Source organism: Berghia stephanieae, chromosome 4 (assembly GCF_034508935.2).
Source record: "Berghia stephanieae isolate SIO BIC M18660-M18661 chromosome 4, UCSD_Bste_1.3, whole genome shotgun sequence".
NCBI classification, from domain to species: domain Eukaryota; kingdom Metazoa; phylum Mollusca; class Gastropoda; order Nudibranchia; family Aeolidiidae; genus Berghia; species Berghia stephanieae.
In genome coordinates this window covers 69,451,174-69,471,173 of record NC_088363.1, presented here as the reverse complement: position 1 = coordinate 69,471,173, position 20,000 = coordinate 69,451,174, and the positions used below count along the sequence as shown (strand labels likewise).

General features: G+C 36.6%; 1 protein-coding gene across 7 annotated transcripts in view; it reads left to right on the top strand.

Moving 5' to 3' along the window:
- The window catches only part of LOC144971125 (rap1 GTPase-activating protein 1-like), a 401,598-nt gene that overhangs the window by 202,614 nt on the left and 178,984 nt on the right, over positions 1–20,000 (top strand). The window lies entirely within an intron of this gene.

The window sequence follows — 20,000 nt, the reverse complement described above, 5'->3', positions numbered from 1 at the left end:
CAAAGACTTTTATAAAAAGCTATATAGAATTTTGTGGACTAAACACACAAAATGCATGGGCTCGACCACACGTCAAGTTAATATAATAGCTCACACGGTAGAGCCACGCTCTCACCTGCCAGGAGGAGTTGTCGTACCAATAAGGTCGCAGGTTCAAACCCCACCACCGCCGCGAAAAAAATTTTTATTCTCTATTGTCTTCTGGCACTTTTCTACTCACTTCATATCTTGTTGTTACCAACATAAGTGCCTGCTCCACTCACTTTTCTGAATTATAATATTTTTTCTTCCCTCCCCCCCCCTCCCCCCCCCCCAACCCTAACCCAACTCCTCCTCATCCGTTTACTAGGAACATTTAGCATACGGAACCCATTTGTGGAAATTATTATTGTGTGCGGTCGTTTCACGCCAGAGATGTTGGCACATGTCAATTCTGGCTCCACGAACCCCTGACTTCTCACCTCATCAATTGAATGTAGCGAACTTCTTGCTTTATTGATTTATACCAATATTGAATATAATATTTTTATTATCACACCGATTCGTTAATCGAGAAACTACATGGCAGAAAATTATCCAATTAATTAGATTAGCCAATAGAATTGTTTGAAATTTAGATACCGTTTATATTTGAAATGTGTGTATTATTAATTTTAAAAAGTACCAGGTTTTACGAATTGTGTAACTTGCAATAAAATTTCTCTTCAAAATATTATGTAATATTAAAAATGCATGTTCTCAGTTTTGATTTTAAGAATTGCCGAAATATTTTCATGTGACATATTGAATCATATTTTAAAAAGTAGTCTGTCTTTACTGTTCTCTATTTTTTAAAAGAGTATAAAAGTATTTGATCTCCTGCAAGAGGAGGGCTTGAAACATTTATATTTATTTTTACCTAAATATCTGACGATGTTATTGTGGACACCTCCACTTAATTATATGAACAGCTCGCCACTCGTTGACAGGTCGTAATGTGTATGTAAACGACTGAAAACCAATGTAAAGTAACGGATGTTATTTACTGCCCCAAATTAAAAGAACAGGATATTGAAATTGGACGGAGCTCGGCTCTTGTCCTATTATATGAGCGGATGCCATCACATTTGATGAAGACACTCCATTGTGGCGTTCATTCATCATACTATTTGAATTGCTCTAGTGCAGCTTTATTAGAATATAATAATAATATAATACTATAGTCTTAATATTTCGTTGGATTTTTTAAAATTTTTATTTTCTTTTTACATTGTTTGTCTGGTATTGTTGCCTTCAAATTATGTATTTCTCTACATTTTCGTGAATGGATTAGTGAACATCAGTTAACAAGATGAACCGAAGGAGTAAGATCATCAGAACGTCAAGGTTTGTAGATATACATTTTGATTATTGATGTAATATGATTTCATTTTTGTCAATTATATATATATATATATATATATATATATATATATATATATATATATATATATATATATTATATCGGTAAATTCCTGATCCTGTAGTCTCAAAAGTGGTCAATTGAACATGTTATATAGGTTGAATAGAAAAAGACATTACCGATGCGACCCATTCGATGCAATCGTAATCTCACCCGTCTTGTTTTTGCCGTCCTCTCAAATCGCATTCGTTTTTTAAAAGTCATATACATAGTGTTTTGTGGACAAAGGGGAAAACCCGAATCGTTCACATCACCTGTCTTATTAACTTGAATTTAATATTCTCGTCGTTCACTTTAATATTGTTATTTATCTTTTCAAGCTTAAAGCACCGTCATTTGCACTAGTGCCGCGCTGAGGACCGGACCGAGGACCGGTCCCACGGTCTTTTAGCTGTGAACCGTGGTCCAGTCCCAAAGAGGAAGACCGCCGGCGGTCCTCACTTCTTATCACCTTTCAACGGTCTCGCGCCATACTACTTCCCCAGCGATTCGTTGCCTCGGTCCTTTGCCTATCTTCCACCAATCACCACCCATCCCACTTAATTAATCGCACCCACCCCCCTTTGCCATACACTAAACGACACAGACGACCATAGAGGCAGACGACCACCTCCCTCCACTCCGCAAACCGCCCTTTCGTGTGTGAGATGGGGGGAACAGGAGGCGCACGCCTTGGACGATTCCATTATACGGGGTAAATTTCAAAATTTACTACACCATAATGATCGCAATGACAATGATCTATGATGAAGGCATGACCCCTCTTCTCTAATGGGTTATTGTTTGAAATGTATGTGACTACTAAAGATGTGTGTGTGTGTGTGTGTGTGTGTGTGTGTCGAACCTAGCAAGTTGCAAGTCTGATTTTTTGTTTTCTTTTGTCCATCTCTTGTCGCCACTCCTTTCTATCGCATTGTTGTCATTTAAAATAATACAATAATATTAAAATTTCGTTTGGTGTTTTAACTAATCAAGTAATATGAGTTTCATTAGTTTCTTCCGTCCAAAAAACCCAGTTATAACGTCTGTATTTTTAAAAGGTCCAATAGAATATTTGGGGACCCCGATAGCTCAGTTGATAGAGCACTCTCTTTATACGCAAAGGGCCAGAGATCGATCCCGGGTGCAGTCGATTTTTTTCTGAATCCCTGTCTACTCAGCAATGAATGGGTAGCTGAGTTTGTTAGATCTGGCGAAAAGTCACCATCGACCCCTCTTATCACCTCATCCACCCCTCTTATTATAACTTCACGTCTCTCTCTTACTCTTCAATGCTCGCTGCCCTCTAATGTGTGTGTGGGGGGGGGGGGGGAGGGGGGGGGGTAGGAGTTGCGTGTGTGTATCAACGCCACGAACAACTCGATCAACGCCTTGGGCGATGCCATTATCTCCGTTAATGGGGATAAATTTCAAATTTTATTAAATTATCGAAGTAACAATGAAGTACGGTGAGCAAATAAAGAAGGCATCACCCCTCTTCTCTAATTAGGTTACAATTTGAAATGAGTGTGGCTACTCCGTGTGTTTTACTCCTGTAGGCCACGGTTTTCATCGTGTAGCGGTCTTTAACGGTTCAAGAATGAACGGACCGGTCTAGAGACCGCGGACCGGTCTAGAGACCGGTCCTTGCGGTCTTCATTTCCCAAGGACCGTAGGACCGTGGTCCTTAAGCTTGCCAAGGACCGCCCCGCACTAATTTGCACTATATTATATTCAATGGAGAGCAGGACAGCTTCATCCTTAGTTTTATATGTTATATCAAGAATGAATTGGGGCGATTTTCTAGGTGACTAGTTATTTAATCAGCAGTAAATGTTCTCGTCTATTGCTGAACTTGGAATTTTTGACGAATTATGTATTAATTGAGATAAAAGCACCAAATTGGCTATAAAATTAGACGAAACAATTTTAGATGTGCGGGGGGGGGGGGGGGGGGGGGGGGTCGTGGATATTTCATACCGGAGAGTCACGATCACTCCGGCTAGGCGAAGTTGTCGTACCAGTAAGGTCGCGGGTTCGAGGCCCCATCGCCGCCGAGAACTGTGTATTCTCTATTGTCTTCTGGCACTTTCCTACTCACTTCATTTCTTAATGAGTGTATTTGAAATATGAATAAAGTCACGACATCACTCACATTAGGTAAACTTATAGTAAAAGATCAGGGTATCGTAGGTGATGGGAGGAATACATCATTAATGTTGCATTTTACTAAATTAGGTTGGGTTTTTTTCGTTTGCTTATTGTATTTGTTTGTTTGTTTTTTTGTTTTGTTTTGTTTTTGTTCTTTTTTTGTTAGTTTGTTGGGTTTTGTTTTGTTCTTTAAAAAAATTTTTTTTGGGTGGGGGGGGGGGGGGGGGGGGGTTAGTTTGTTATTATGTGTTTTTTATTTTTGGTTTTGTTTATTGTTTTTTTCCCAAGTAAAAAAGTTTTATAAATAGGTGAATTGGTGAAAGGATGAATAACAAGATGGCGATTTCTTCCTTTTTGTTTTTTACAATTTTCATTTTTATTTATTTATTTATTTATTTTCTTTCTTTATTTTTTTTTTCATTTTCTCCTTTGTCACAAACGACTAACTTTATCCACTTCCACACACGACCGATTTCGTCCATTCTCATCCAGGTCAACTGTGTTCAGGTTTATAATATATTATACGATTATTGACTTTGTCCCTAGAAATAGAGAGATGGATAAAATATTGAACCTTGGCGTATTTCTCTCCTTTGTTCGATCACTGAGATTGTATAAAATTTTAAATCTTTTGTTTGTATTTATTGAAAATTGAAAATCAATACATATCATTCTCTTTAGATTAATCACAGGCTTGAGGCTAGAAAACGGTAGGGGCTGCCTGAAGCCTGTGATCGTGAAAATACTAACGAAAGAGTGAAAATGGAGAGCCTTCGTATAGGAGCGATACAGACAATGGACGTTTCGGGTAAAAGCCTTCCTCAGCACAACAATACACAAATTAACGTGGAAAACAAATAAAATAAAATAAAATGCTAAATAACTTGTATCGTGTGTACTCAATATTTTGCATTTTATTTTATTTTATTTTATTTTATTTGTTTTCCACGTTAATTTGTGTATTGTTGTGCTGACGAAGGGTTTTTGTACCCGAAACGTCCATTGTCTATAATATCGTTCCTATACGAAGCCTCTCCATTTTCACTCTTTCGTTAGGCTTGAGGCTGTGACAAATAAATGCCGTATTCTGAAAAAAAAACCTTTAAAAAAAACACTTTTTAAATGTTGTGGCCAGAAAATTTGTCGTTCTTCTTCTTCTTCTTCTTCTTCTTCTTCTTCTTCTTCTTCTTCTTCTTCTTCTTCTTCTTCTTCTTCTTCTTCTTCGTTCCCGTCACGTCACATGGTCAGTCCGGTCTGGTGAATGAAGCCCACAGTGGTCCTGAGGTCGTCCTCATTGCCGTACAGCTTCTTTGAGTATGGGGTTGGGTCAGGCCAGAAGTTCCTTCTCAACTGGTTGTACCTTGGACATTCCATTAGGACATGATGTCCATTTTCATTTTCAAGTCCGCAGTCACATTGTCGTTCAAATAGCCATCGATTAAAATTGATCGATATTTGGAGAATGAGTTTTCTTGCCAAAGGGGCAGCGTGGCTCAGCGAACGGTCTGCTTCGTACCCGGAAGGTACCGAGTTCGATCACCCGCCGTTGCGTTGTATGGTCTTGAGCAAGTCACCTCGCCCTAGCTCAATTTGCGGCGCTGCACTGCGGCTGACACCTGGGTTATTCCAGTCTTCCATTGGAATAGACCCTAAAGACAAATTTTGAACTATGGGATTAATAAAGGGAATTTTTAGTGTTATTTAATTTAATTAATTTAATGTGTGTGTGTGTGTGTGTGGGTTGGGGAGTTGGGGGATGGGGGGGGGGGGGGGTTAGAATTTGACAGAAAAGGTTGTTGTTTTGTGGTAGTTGGTGTAAAGAATACATCATTTGAATACTTCAGTTTAGTACATCCTTTAAAGAAAACAACAGAAAACCTTTTCCTAGATAGACTCCCTGATCCATTTTCAATAATCGAATGCTCGTCGGTCAAAATCAGTCAGTTTCAAATTATTTTCCTCTCCTTGCACTTTAACTACGATCACACTTTGTCCACCGTATATATATATATATATATATATATATATATATATATATATATATATATATATATATATATATATATATATATATATATACGAATAATGTTTTTTTTTCATTGATGATATGCGTTTAGGTGAAGAACTCAAAACATCCACCAGCCGGATATAACGTAAGAACACACAACACTGTGTGTAACCTTAAATGTTTATAGTCTGTCTGATTGATAGAATTTAGTGAGAAGTAATCATTGAAATGGCTTTCTAATAACAGTAACAAAGGGCTGAATGTTCCATCTATATCTGTGCTTTAGTCGGAAATAATATTCTGATTGCGGGTGGTTGGATGGGAGCATCACCCTTGAATCATACACCTATGATGTTCGCATGGGTGTACGATCCGATAGTGATGTCGTTTCTTCTTCTCTTTACTAGCCTATCCTGCTTCTTTGGTTTGTGATTGTATTTTTGGCGGGTGGTTGGATGGGAGCATCACCCTTGAATCATACACCTATGATGTTCGCATGGGTGTACGATCCGATAGTGATGTCGTTTCTTCTTCTCTTTACTAGCCTATCCTGCTTCTTTGGTTTGTGATTGTATTTTGACAGGGGATATTTTTTTTCTGTAAATCTTCTGCCTGTTTGTTCTTGGTTATTTATAATTTAGCTTATGATATCTTTAGGTTATGATTTTGATTTACATTTGTACTATTTTTGTTAGATTGCTTGTTTTTTTGTTTCAGCGGTCTCTCATATAACCTCAATTGTGTTGGAAGAGACCTAAAGCAACAAACAAAAAATATTCTGATTAAGAATGCAAGGATAAATGAATGGCTCTTTTTTATCAATGCCTTTGTCCTTCGGTTGTCCCGATACCTCAGTTGGAAGAACACTCGCTTCACATGCAAAGGGACCAAGATCGATCTTGGGATGAGTCGAGATTTTATCTGACCATCCTTTCCACCCAGCAGTGAATGGGTAGCTGAGCCTGCTAGATTTGACGGAAAGTACTTTGCGATAGACTGGCGTCCTATCCAAAGGATAGAAAGCAATTACTATTGTCCGTCTCACGCTACAAAAGGAGGGATAAACTCCGGCTCTATGGACCCAATGGCTAGAAGGACTATTTTGTCGTTCTGCATTTAAAAAACAATGAAAACCCTACCATGGCGATTGGTTCGTTTCAAATCTATGAGAATGGATGCTGACATGGCTGAATGGATAAGGCATTTCACTTCCTCCCAAGGTACCCGGGTTCGAACCCGCTGTTGTCATCCAATTTTTTTCCTTTATCAAGAAATTTAAACAACACACTGTGGCTTACGCCTTGGTTGTATAGGATGTTTTTATAGAGCCTGAAAATAAATTACACAGGGGATGACTTTTAAAATCGATTTATTTATTTAATTTTTCATGTTTTAAAATGTATTTATGTTTATTTTAATTTTGTGATCACATAATAATGCATATTATTCCCTATATTTAATTTATTGATGGATTAAAATAATCTATGTTATGTATGATTATTATCGTTCTTGCTTTCATGATTATTTTTGTCATTAATATTTCATTGTACTACGAACTTTGTACATTTATGATTCATTCGATCATGATCAATTTTCAATTAACAGTATCTATGGTAGTATTTTTCGATTTTACATTGCCGTATTGATACATTTTTCCTGACATTCAAAGTTGTGTAAAACTGTCTGTGAATGATACAATGCAAGCTATATGAGATTCTGTAATTATTAACTATTGTATAAGGCATTTAAAGGATACTTCCTATTAAGCCTTTAGTAAGATAAGATAAGATAAGAAAAGATGTTTTGTAATTTACATCATTAAAACCAAACATAGACTCGGACATATAGAAATGAACATGCTATTACCAACTTGTACGGCTTAAAATTATTATTATAATGACTGTATTCTAAATATTATATTTTGATAGCCGGTTGTGGATAAATAATTTTCATGTCCCATATGATGAAGAAAAAATGAACATTCTTTTTTTTATTGTCATCATCATCATCATCATCATCATCATCATCATCATCATCATCATCATCATCATCTTCATCATCATCATCATCATCATCATCATCACCATCATCATTATCATTATCATCATCATCATCACCACCAGCAGCAACATCACCATTGTTATTATAATCAGCAGCTGTATCACTATTGTCGTCATCATCATCAATCATCATCATCATCATCATCATCATCATCATCATCATCATCATCATCATCACCATCATCATCATCATCATCATCATCATCATCATCACCATCATCATCATCATCATCATCATCATCATCATCATCATCAACCATCGTCGGATTCAATGTGATGCTATGGTAGTTTGTTTTGTTTTTATTTTGTTTTTATTTAGGGTTTTATTCGTGGACATTTATGCCTGTTCTCTTTTATCTTTCTCTACCGCCCACCAAAAAATCTATGAGAAGCCCAGTGTGAATAGTCATCTATCGACACTATGAGATTCTGATTATGAGGCACCCTGCAAAGACAGACAGGAGATTCCTGACGGCGCCAACAATATTGGGATAGGGAGGATTCCGGGTATTTTTATGACTTCACCCAAAAAAATAATGGAGAAACTATGAGAAAATACGGTAGTGTTAAAAGCGTTTTTAGTTGTTTCACTCACTTGACCATTTTGTTGTGAGGTTTCGAGCGGAGGGTGTTTTTTTATTTTTTTGTATACAGACTCGATCCATTTTCAGCATTTTCATTTTCATTCTCATCATCATCATCATCATCATCATCATCATCATCATCATCATCATCATCATCATCATCATCATCATCAGCATATCACTACTATCATCATCATAATCATCATCATCATCATCATCATCAACATCATCATCATCAGCATAATCATCATCATCATCATCATCATCATCATCATCATCATCATCATCATCACCATCATCACCACCATCAACATATCATCATCATTATCATCATCATCATCATCATCATCATCATCATCATCATCATCATTATCATCACCATCATTACCAAAACCATCATCATCATCGTCATTTTTACCACAATTCTAACTCTTAACATGATTTTTTGTGTTGTTGCTAAATTTAACATCGGAGCATTAAAACGTATTAATTTAATGTCTTCTATTTTTGCTCCCTACCCACCCATGCGCTAATTTTGCGACAATACCTTCACATATTTGGTATTATCATCTCCCGTCATTGTTCACTTCTGAAAAAAAATCATTTTCAAAATTGGAACCAGTTAACCGCCCTATTCTGGAGAAAGAAATGAAGATAAAGATAAAGGGAGTAAATCTGACTCATGAACGAACAACACAAAACAAACGACGTTTCGGCCCTTGGCCTATATCAAGTAAACACTTGATAAAGGCCAAGGGCCGAAACGTCGTTTGTTTTGTGTTGTTCGTTTATGAGTCAGATTTACTCCCTTTATCTTTATCTCCATTTTATTGACTCATTTAGGCACCTCTATTTATTAGAAAAAGAACTCGTATTTAAAAATTTGATCAGAAAACTGGTCCTTCAAATATCAATAGATTTTAACTCTCTCCTTACCGATCATTTTCAGTATTTTACCAAAAATGACAGGCTTACCCTGCAGAAAAATTGATTTTTTAAAACTCAAACAATCTCTCTACAAAACAACTTATGTTCTTATTAATTAAACAAAGAACACTGTGATGTACAAAATAAATATGAAAAAGAAAAAATGTATATTGTGTCGTAACAAATGTGACGATTTTGCTATAGGTGGAAAGGAGAGTGTTAATGACCCTCATCTTAGCAAAATTGTCATACCTCGGTTTTCGCGATTTCCTAGGTTTTATAGTTTTTGCCAATATGAGAATTATTTAAGTCGATCAATGTTTGAAGGAGGAGTTTTCTGGCCAACTTTTTAAATACGTGTTTTTTTTCCAGAATACGGCGTTAAACTGGTTAAGTAGAATAAGAAGGAATCGTGAATGTTGTGCTAGCCCTTGAGGGTTGACATTTGAAACAGACGAAATGGTTTTTATCCGACATTTTGATTATGATGACATCTGTGAAAAACCCTGCTTTGCAGTTTGGTCTTGTTGTTGTTGTCGCTTAATGGTTTTCCAAGATTGAAACATTACCCTAGATTAAACATAGAAATAGGTTATTTTAACCAGTTTAACTACCGTACTATCGTAATTATAATTTTGGCCAGAAAACTCGTCCTTCAAATATCGATCGATTTTTATGTTGGCAAAAACTCAAAATCACTTGTTAAACCTAATATGTCTTAAAGTAATTTTGTAACATCTTATACCAAGCAGGGCAATGTGTTCTTGGAGCCTCTTACAATTTATACACGTTATCCATTGTGAATGAGTACTTTGCTAGAAACGTATTAATATCATAAGAATGCTAGAGTAGGCAAAGGACGCCGAACAGACAACTTGTACTGCATGGATGCTTTAGAAAGTTAACTCATGAACGATTTTAAGTCACATTTAACTGTTTACGTGCCACACAAAAGAAACATAATATTCTATTCCTTTTTCATTTGAATTTACCCTTATTTGTAGTTGTATAACTCAAGCACTTCTACGTCAAATTTTAAATTCATCTATTTTTATTACAAATTTCTAGCACTTTATAATGTTTGTTCATCTCCTAATAATAGTTTACTTGTTTTAAACACGTCATAATGGATAATAATCGGCTTTGAGCTTTGAGAAAACAGGGATACTGAATGAAAGAAAACCGGAAAAGGAAATCAATTTTGTCGCTGTTGGGTAACTTTTCTGTTTCTTGGAGGTTTTATTTTCGTTCTCATGCTCTTGTCGTTTCATCATCAGCATTATCATCCATCGCCCACTTTTGTCTCTCAAATTCTAAAAATAATTATTTAGTTCTTGTCGTCTTTTGTGATGATCTTTTGTGATTTTGGCTAAACTCAATAATGTAAAGGCAATCATCATTGGTATCAACTTGTTCCTCCTTCTCTTCCTCCTCCTCCTCCTCCTCCTCCTCCTCCTCCTCCTCCTCATCATCATCATCATCATCATCATCATTATAGTCATCATAGTCATCGTCATTATCATTATCATCACCTTTACCACTCTTAATGTCTTTTTTTTTATCAATATCTCTTTTTAACGTCAATTTGTCGCTATCAATATCTCCCACAAACACATGCATTCACACACATACACACACACACACACATACACAAAACTCTCCCTCTCTCTCTCTCTCTCTCTCTCTCTCTCTCTCTCTCTGTCTCTCTCTCTCCATCGATCTCTTTATCCATCTATCTATCTATATATCTACCTCAATTTTCTCTTTCTTGTCGATATCGCCATCATCAATCAAAATCATAAGGTTCGTACACTCTATTGTCTCTCACCCACCCACCCCCCGACCCCCAACCTATGATAAAATACAATACAATATTTCCATCGATGACTTCTGTATCACCTAATGTTATGAAACTATCTAGTACACATTGAACTAAAAATGAATTATGCCCTTACGCCACATTATAAGATATCGTCGCCTAGGCATTCCATGAAGGAATATAGATCATTTATCAAACAAGATATCGGATGTCAACGGGAATCACCCATGTTGGCCAAGTGAGCAAATTGGGGATTAATAATCTTGGCCAAGGAAAAAAAACGAAAGTGCCTGAAGTGGGGTTAGAACCCGGGACCTTCCTGATCACAGTGAGATGCCTTAACCACTCGGCCACTTCGCCCCCTGAACATTGAACTAGCTTAACATAAAAAAAAACAACTTCCATCATCTCCACTGTTCCCTACTCCCCGCAAGCACACCACGCAATATCATTCGATGTCTACCCCTGGGTCAGAAGATTCGCCGTGGTTGCCAACCAATTATCAAAAGAATGATTAGGCTTCGATTTCCATTTCTGTCCGAGTTGTATTGTAACACAAATCTCGGTGTATTGTAACACAAATCTCGGTGTATTGTAACACAAATCTCGGTGTTTTTCTATTACAATTCACGATGTGACACTGCAAGGTCAAGTGAAAATATGTCATCAATATCATCGTCTTCGACATTATATTTCTCATCATCATCGTCCCTATAGTCATCGTTGTTGTCGTCGTCAATATCATAAATGTCACTTTCGTTACCATAACCATTGGTTTCATCATCACCACCATTTTCATTTTACAATCTTCACCACCACTACAGTCATCCTTCTCATCATAATTGCCATCTGTCTCATAAATATCGTCGTCATCATTATCACTACTCCTACTTCTACAACAACAACAACAACTACTACTTTTACTACTACTACTACTACTACTACTACTACTACTACTACTACTACTACTACTACTACTACTACTACTACTACTTACTTACTTATCCGAACCAGCGACCACCTGAGCTCTAGCCCTTCGGTCTTGTGCCATGACGTAGAAGTTAGATGTCTTTTGTAGTTGTTCCAGGTGACTATAAAGTGTGTTACTGATGCTTGGATTTGGTGGGAGGAATGTGCATCTCAGGTCTTCAAGACGTTGATATTCAAGCAAGTGGTGTGTTACTGTTTCATTGGGGTGTTGACATAGGGGGCAGGAAGGGGATGTGTCTTTTGTAATTTTGCTTAAATGGTTGTTGAGCGGTATGTGTTGTGTTCTTAGTTGAAAGACTACTACTCCTGCTACTACTACTACTACTACTACTACTACTACTACTACTACTACTACTACTACTACTACTACTACTACTACTACTACTACTACCACTACTACTACTACTACTACTACTACTACTACTACTACTACTACTGCAACTACTTCTACTACTACTACTTCTACTACTACTACAGCTACTACTACTACTACCACTACTACTCCCCCTCCTCCTCCTCCTCCTCCTCCTCCTCCTACTACTACTACTACTACTACTACTACTACTACTACTACTACTACTCTATTATTATTATTATTATTATTATTATTATTATTGTTGTTGTTGTTGTTGTTGTTGTTATTATTATTTATTATTATTATTATTGTTATTATTATTATTATTATTATTTTATTATTATTATTATTATTATTATTATTATTATTATTACGACTACTATTACAACAACAACACCAACAACAACAACAACAACTACTACTACTACTACTACTACTACTACTACTACTACTACTACTACTACTACTACTAGTAGTAGTAGTAGTACTACTACTACTACTACTACTACTACTACTACTACTACTACTACTACTACTACTACTACTACTACTACTACTACTACTACTACTACTATGATTACCTCTATTACAACAACTAATACTTCTCCTTCTCCTCTGCTCATCCTCCTCCTCACCCTCTTCTTCTTCTTCTTCTTCTTCTTCTTCTACTACTACTACTACTACTACTACTACTACTACTACTACTACTACTACTCATCATTATCATATTAATTTCATTGTTATATCAGATGGTGGTAGTTGAGCAGGTGTACATAATTTTTAATGTTCTCATAATATGATTGTCTTAATTAAAACTAAGAGCATATAGTTCTAAAAATGATTTAGCATATTATGAAAGTTAATGCCCCAGTTATACATCCGGATATAACTGTTAACCTATTTCTCCCATAAACTGACTGTTGAAATGCATACTATCCACATAACACTGTCTTCACCACGGGTAGGTAAGGTATTAACTGAAAAGTATTAGATCCCGTATTCGTGTGATGGGCCACTTGGGACTATTAACCAGTGAGTGTTAATTTACACGTACAGCCACACAGCTGACTTACATTAGACATCACTCCATTACACGGCAATTACCTTTGGATTGTAAGCAATTACCTTTACGCTTCTTTCTGACGATTTCTTTCGGCCACAACTCCAAAATGACCAACTTAAACGAATTGATAGATTATTTGGTATGCTGCTCGGGCAACGTTAAAAATCTTGAACTTTAATATGGAACAATATTGTATCTACTAAATGTGCTAAAATCACATTACCTGGGGTCCCAAGCCAACAGCAACATTTGCTATATTATAGTATGCTGTGGACGATAGTTATTGACGCTTGTGACCCACTGTTTACAAAAATTCAGACAGGGACGGCTGTTACCGGCTGGATACAGGTTTTATACCTGAATGCGATGAGAGAATGTTAGCGAAGAATCTTTTCTAATTATTCAACTTTGCGCGGTTTAGAGCAGGACCTACTCAAAGAGTGCCTTGCGTTACCGGGATGATTGGTCGGATTCGAACGGGAACATGATTGATGTCCTAGTCGTATTGTGTTATGTCTTATTATCTGCTTCGTAAGAATGTATTACACAGGATGATTTTCAATAAACCATTGACCAGTTCATTGTCGTACTCCCGAAAGACACGTATTCAAAGATGTGACCTTTAAACTTGTCCTTCAAATATTGATCGATTTAAATGACCATCATCTTGGCAAAACTGGGACCTTACGAAGTCCCAGTTTGATTGTTTAAAAAAAAAAATCTGTTTCTGCCAATTTTAGGAGTAATTTGAGTCTTACCTTACCGGAGTACCGTCTCCCTGGTTGAATGTCATAGAACGCCATTCTTCACGCTCAGTGGCCATTACCGAGCAGTCGATTATCTTTTTGAAAGTTTGTTGCCTCCACATTTGAGTTTAATGTGTCAATTAAGTACCCTAATGTCGCCCGGCTTCTACCCTTACAAACACTTTTTAAAAACATTCTAACCACAAAACAATTACTTCATAATATTATTATATGGACTGATCAGAATGACTCAAGTTCTTTTGCCAAGAAGATGCCATATAAATAGATCGAAATTTGAAGGACCAGTTTTTCGGCCAAATTTTTAAGTACATGATTTCCAGTGTACGACAGTTAACTGGTTAAACGTGGGGAGGGGTGTGTGTGTGGGGGGGGGGGGGGGGGGAAAATAGAATAGAAGTGATAGATTTGATCCTGCAACACCCCCCCCCCCCCCCACACACACACACACACATATCGGCACCTATTTGTAACACTGAAACATTCAAATATTGGTTAATTATTATGAGCCCCGGATTGTTTAAAAGACAGCTTAAACTTGAGAACATCAAAGAGGTCATTTTAATAAGATTTTGTATTATTTATTTATATAGCGCTTTACTATCCACTAGTAAAGTGCACAGCAGCGCCTTACGAAGCAAGCGCACATACAGACACACACATACACACACACACATACACACACACATACACACACCTATCTTTCTCTCCTTCTCTCTCTCTCTCTTTCTCTCAATCTCTCTATTTCTGTCTCTTTCTCACTCTCTCTCTCACACACATACACACACACACACACACACACACACGCACAGACACGCGTGCGCGCGATCACGCACAATCGCACGCATTCCACAACTTATCAATTAGGAAATTTATTATTTATCTAGCGTAAACATAACTCTGTTTTCAAGAGTTTCTTAAAAAGCATCGTACTTTTGATACTTGTTATATTGATATTAAGGGTTAGTTATCTTAATCAATTCAATTTAATCAATCAATAATATTTAAAGTAATAATAATAATAATAATAATAATAATAATAATAATAATAATAATAATAATAATAATAATAATAATAATGGGGCTCAGCGGCACGGTCTTTGCTTCATACCCGAAAGGTACCGAATTCGATCACCCGCCACTGCTTTGTGTGGCCTTGAGCAAATCACCACCTCGCCCTGGTTCAATTTGCAGCGCTGCACTGCGGCTGACGCCTGGGTTATTCCAGTCTTCCTTTGGAATAGATCCTAGAGACACATTTCCCCCATGGGATGAATAAAGGGAAATATATTATTTTATTTATTTATTCAGGCCAAAGTATTGTTTTAAATGTTGCCAGTGTCCAACATCGCCTCTTAACTGGACATAGCAGAACTGCTTCAATATGTTCAGATGGAAACTTGGGAACAATGATGCCTGCTGGGAATGTCAGGCAGCCCCAGAGACCAGGGATCACATCGTCCTCCACTGCCCAGTAACTAAACTTGAAGGTGGCTATGACACCGTCCTTAGGGCGGAGGAAGTCTTTCGAAGCTGGTTGACGAAATGAATGTAGAAGTGTAGCTAGCCTTACGCTACTACTACTACTACTACTACTACTACTACTACTACTATTACTACTACTACTACTACTACTACTACTACTACTACTACTACTACTACTACTACTACTACTACTACTACTACTAGTCAAACAGTGCTGTACCGCACAATGCAAAATTGTATCCCGTCACATCCAATGTAATATTGATGCTATGCTTTTAGGTAAACGTCTCACAATATCAGCTAGCCAACTATAACATACCAACATACGCAACTGTGTGTAGCCTTTAACGTTTATAATCTACTTGATATATAATTTATTGAGAACTAATCAGCAAATTGGCTGTATGAAAACAATAACAAAGAGCTCAGTGACGTCAACTTCTTACCAAATATAGATAGTATGCGCTCGGCTAAGAAGCTCACAACATTGCCATCCGGAAGTATATCGGACCAACACACAAAACTATTTGTAACCTTGAACTTTTATAGTCTGGTTAATACAGTTTAGTGAGAATTACTCATAAACGCGGATCGCAAAAAGCAATAACAAAGACCTGAGTGACGTCAACTTCATACGACACATAGAGAATTGGATTCAATAGTCTTTTGTCACGTCGCCCAGCAACGGCGGCCATCGTGGTTCTAAACAAAGAAAATCGGTAGGTTTTATTTTTCATGCTGGCTAAAACTTTTCATATGTCTTGTGTAAAAGTCAAAACATGGTCAGATTTATAATGTTATTTTTTTTCCTCTTGATACGCTTTTATGCTCGTCTGAGAAATAGTTAGTTTAGAGCCAGTTACTAAGTTACCATGCGTCATTACGAGGGAAGTGACGTCATGACTCTTGAAGCATATTACGGTATCTCAAGTGGTAGAGCACTCCACTCAAACGTTAACCCTTTCCTACCAGCCATTTACAGAATTTTCCCCAAAACTTCACACCCAACCAACACAAAAAAATGTTTTTTCTTATTCAAACAGAAAAGCAACATATACATTCTATGCATAATATTGATCAGCAACATGAACTCTAGAACACAGTGTCACGTTTGTATACCTATAATTAAACATTTTTCTTTAAATTGTGTGATTTACAAAAGAAATCTCAATGATAAAAGTGCTGGTTGGATCGTAACGAATGTGACGATTTTCATATGGTTGGTAAGGAGAGGGTTAATGGACAAGTTTAAAATCCCAGTTTAACTGGTAGGTGTGTGTGGGGTGGGGGGCGGGGGGGGGGGGGGGGGGGGGGGGGGGGGGGGGGTGTATGAATCCTCCGGCCCCTTACAATGATTTGATTATTAGGTTTGATTGACCTGGTGAAAAGTACTCTTCCATAATTTGGCGTCCAAAGGAAAGGATTGCAAGAAATTGATGCGGCTATGCGATCCAGTGGTATAACACTCTCTTCGGATCGGAAGGTCCTGGGATCGAGTCCCTAGCGGTGTATCGTTGAGTCCTTGGAAATGGCTCTTTACTCATATTCTCTCACCACTGTACTTGCTGTTGGCTAGGGACCCATTGTAAAGTGCTTTAGGCACATCTAGTAGATATTGCGCTTTATAAAAAATCAGGTTATTTTCTTTACTGCGCTGTTAAAATATGTTACAATTGGCAGGATGCTGTGCTTTCAGCGTATGAACCTTATCGCTCGGAAAGACAAACACTTTTATTCAATATCAATTTCCCGTCTTTTATTCGAATATTTCCCATAATTTCATTATTTACTTTCTCACTTGAATGAATTTTAATATTTGGGTCACCTTGTGCAAACAACGGTTTTCTAACGCATTGCCTCATTTGTGACGTATGTTTACTTGTTCGATGTCAAGGTTGTTTACATTCCGGTGCCCAGCAGATCCAACAATAAAAGTTTCAATTATTCACAGACGTTGGGTTGATAGCCGCTGATACAGAGTTAGGTTTGTTTTTTTTTAATAAGAGAATATATATATATATATATATATATATATATATATATATATATATATATATATATATATATATATATATATATATATATATATGGAAAGTGTATTGCATAGAGTTTTATTTAAAATTCGATATGGGAACCAGCATTTGACACCAGCTGCTCATGTCGACTGGGAACCGCATCAATTGATTTCAAAATAAATCGAATTCGTTACTTTGATTATCAGCCACAGATCCTATGTGGCATCAACTTGAGCGTGTCTTCCTGTAATGATTATTCGCCGTTTTGGTACTTGTACATCGGATTTTCAAACTTTGTAACGTGCCGCTAACTTCACGCGTTTTTTACGTCCAGCAATTTTGTAAGGCTTTGAAAATTCAAAGAAATGAACAGAGCATATTATATTTAATTGCCATACACCAAGGAACATACACAAAAATATGAACAGATATAAACAGATAACAAGAACAGATTTAATTGACATACACGAAAAAAGTTGTGAAAATATTACAACATTTGAATGAATTTTAATTATTTAAAAACAGAGAGTTACTTGTCAGTTACTTTACCCTCCACATGAATATGTATGTGTGTGTGTGTGTGTGTGTGTATGTGTGTGTGTGTGTGTATGTGCGTACTTATTTGAGATATGTCTTTTTTTTCAAAGTGTTATTTACACTAATATATGTATGTGTGTGAGAGAGAGAGAGAGAGAGAGAGAGAGAGAGAGTGAGAGAGAGAGAAAGTGTGTGTGTGTGTGTGTGTGTATGTGTATGTGTATGTGTGTGTATTTATGTGCCATTTGTGTTTATCTCAAAGTGTTATTTACATAATTATTTACATAGCAATTGTTCTTCATCTAAAGATAAATCCTGAACAAAGAATACATTTTTTAACATTTCCAGATGACATTTCGTTACATCACATGCTCAATTTGTCAACCATGATATAAACAAACATGAACTATTATACTGTTTACTTTAACACACGTATTGTTTTATTATTATTTTTTTTATTATTTTGCCATCAGCACATAACATTCCTTTGTTGCTTTTATTTATCTGGGCTTTTTTTTTTAATCCAAGAAAAACAACAGTTGCAAAAGATAATCACGATTCATGCTCTAACTCAAATCATTGAATAGCTCATTGTGTCCGTTCCAAGAAGTTGTTTTTAAATTCTCAGATTTTAAAATCATTTTTCTGTTAAGAAATCATTATCATTTTGTTTTGTTTTGTTTTGTTTGTTTTTTTCTTTTCAATAAAAATACGAAAAGAGAAAACGATGCAAGAAACAAGAAGTGATGCTTGCTTCTCAATCATTCTGTCTCATAGGGAATTGCGTGTGAAACGATTTGCCCATTACTCAGTTAACTCTCGTACTCTAGAAAAACACATATTTAAAGATTTGGCCAGAAAACTCGTCCTTCAAATATCGATCGATTTAAATGACCCTCATCTTTGCAAAAAATTCTCAAACCCGGGACTTCGAAAGATGAGGGTCATTTAAATCGATCGATATTTGAAGGACGAGTTTTCTGGACAAATTTTTAAATACGCTTTTTTTTAGATTACGGCAGTTAACTGGTTAAATCACGGAAGGGCCAGGCTATACGTTTTGGAAGATGAATCTTTTACCGACACTGTCACTGCTTCAATTGTAACGAGAATTCTGATTTTGCGGATTTTGTTTGCTTGAGAATTTGGAACTTTTATTTGCCGACTTCTTCTGAAATGCATTTTTAAGTAAATAATGCTTGTAAAATTAAAATTTGATTGATTCATTAATGAGTTAATCTAATCCAGTGTTGCCTTCATGTAGAAGAGAAGGGCCCAGGACTACGAAAACCTTTTATAGACTCGTATCTAATAAGCAGCACAATGTGGCAAGTCGTAGCAAAACTGTATTTTGTTGGGCTGGTTTACATGCCAAATAAGATAGAGACCTGAACAAGTGTTTATGAAATGTGCCTGACAAAGCAAGAAAGAAAATACAAGAAAAAAAATCATACCAAAGAATCAGTCTACCTCTCTCTCTCTGTCTCTCTCTCTCTCTCTCTCTCTCTCTCTCTCTCTCTCTCTTTCTCTTTCTCTCTCTCTCTCTCACTCTCTCTCTCATTCTCTCTCTCTCTCTCTCTCTCTCTCTCTCTCTCCATCTCTCTCTCTCACACACACACACGACACACACACACACACATATATATATATATATATATATATATATATATATATATATATATAACTCATTTCTACATAACACCAGGTTCACGCGATGTGACACATTTAAGAACGTTTTAGGGCGAATCTGTGAGGTCATGGTTATATATACACGCTTGTGAATTCAAACATCTCAGATCAATAGGTGTATTTGAAATGTTCT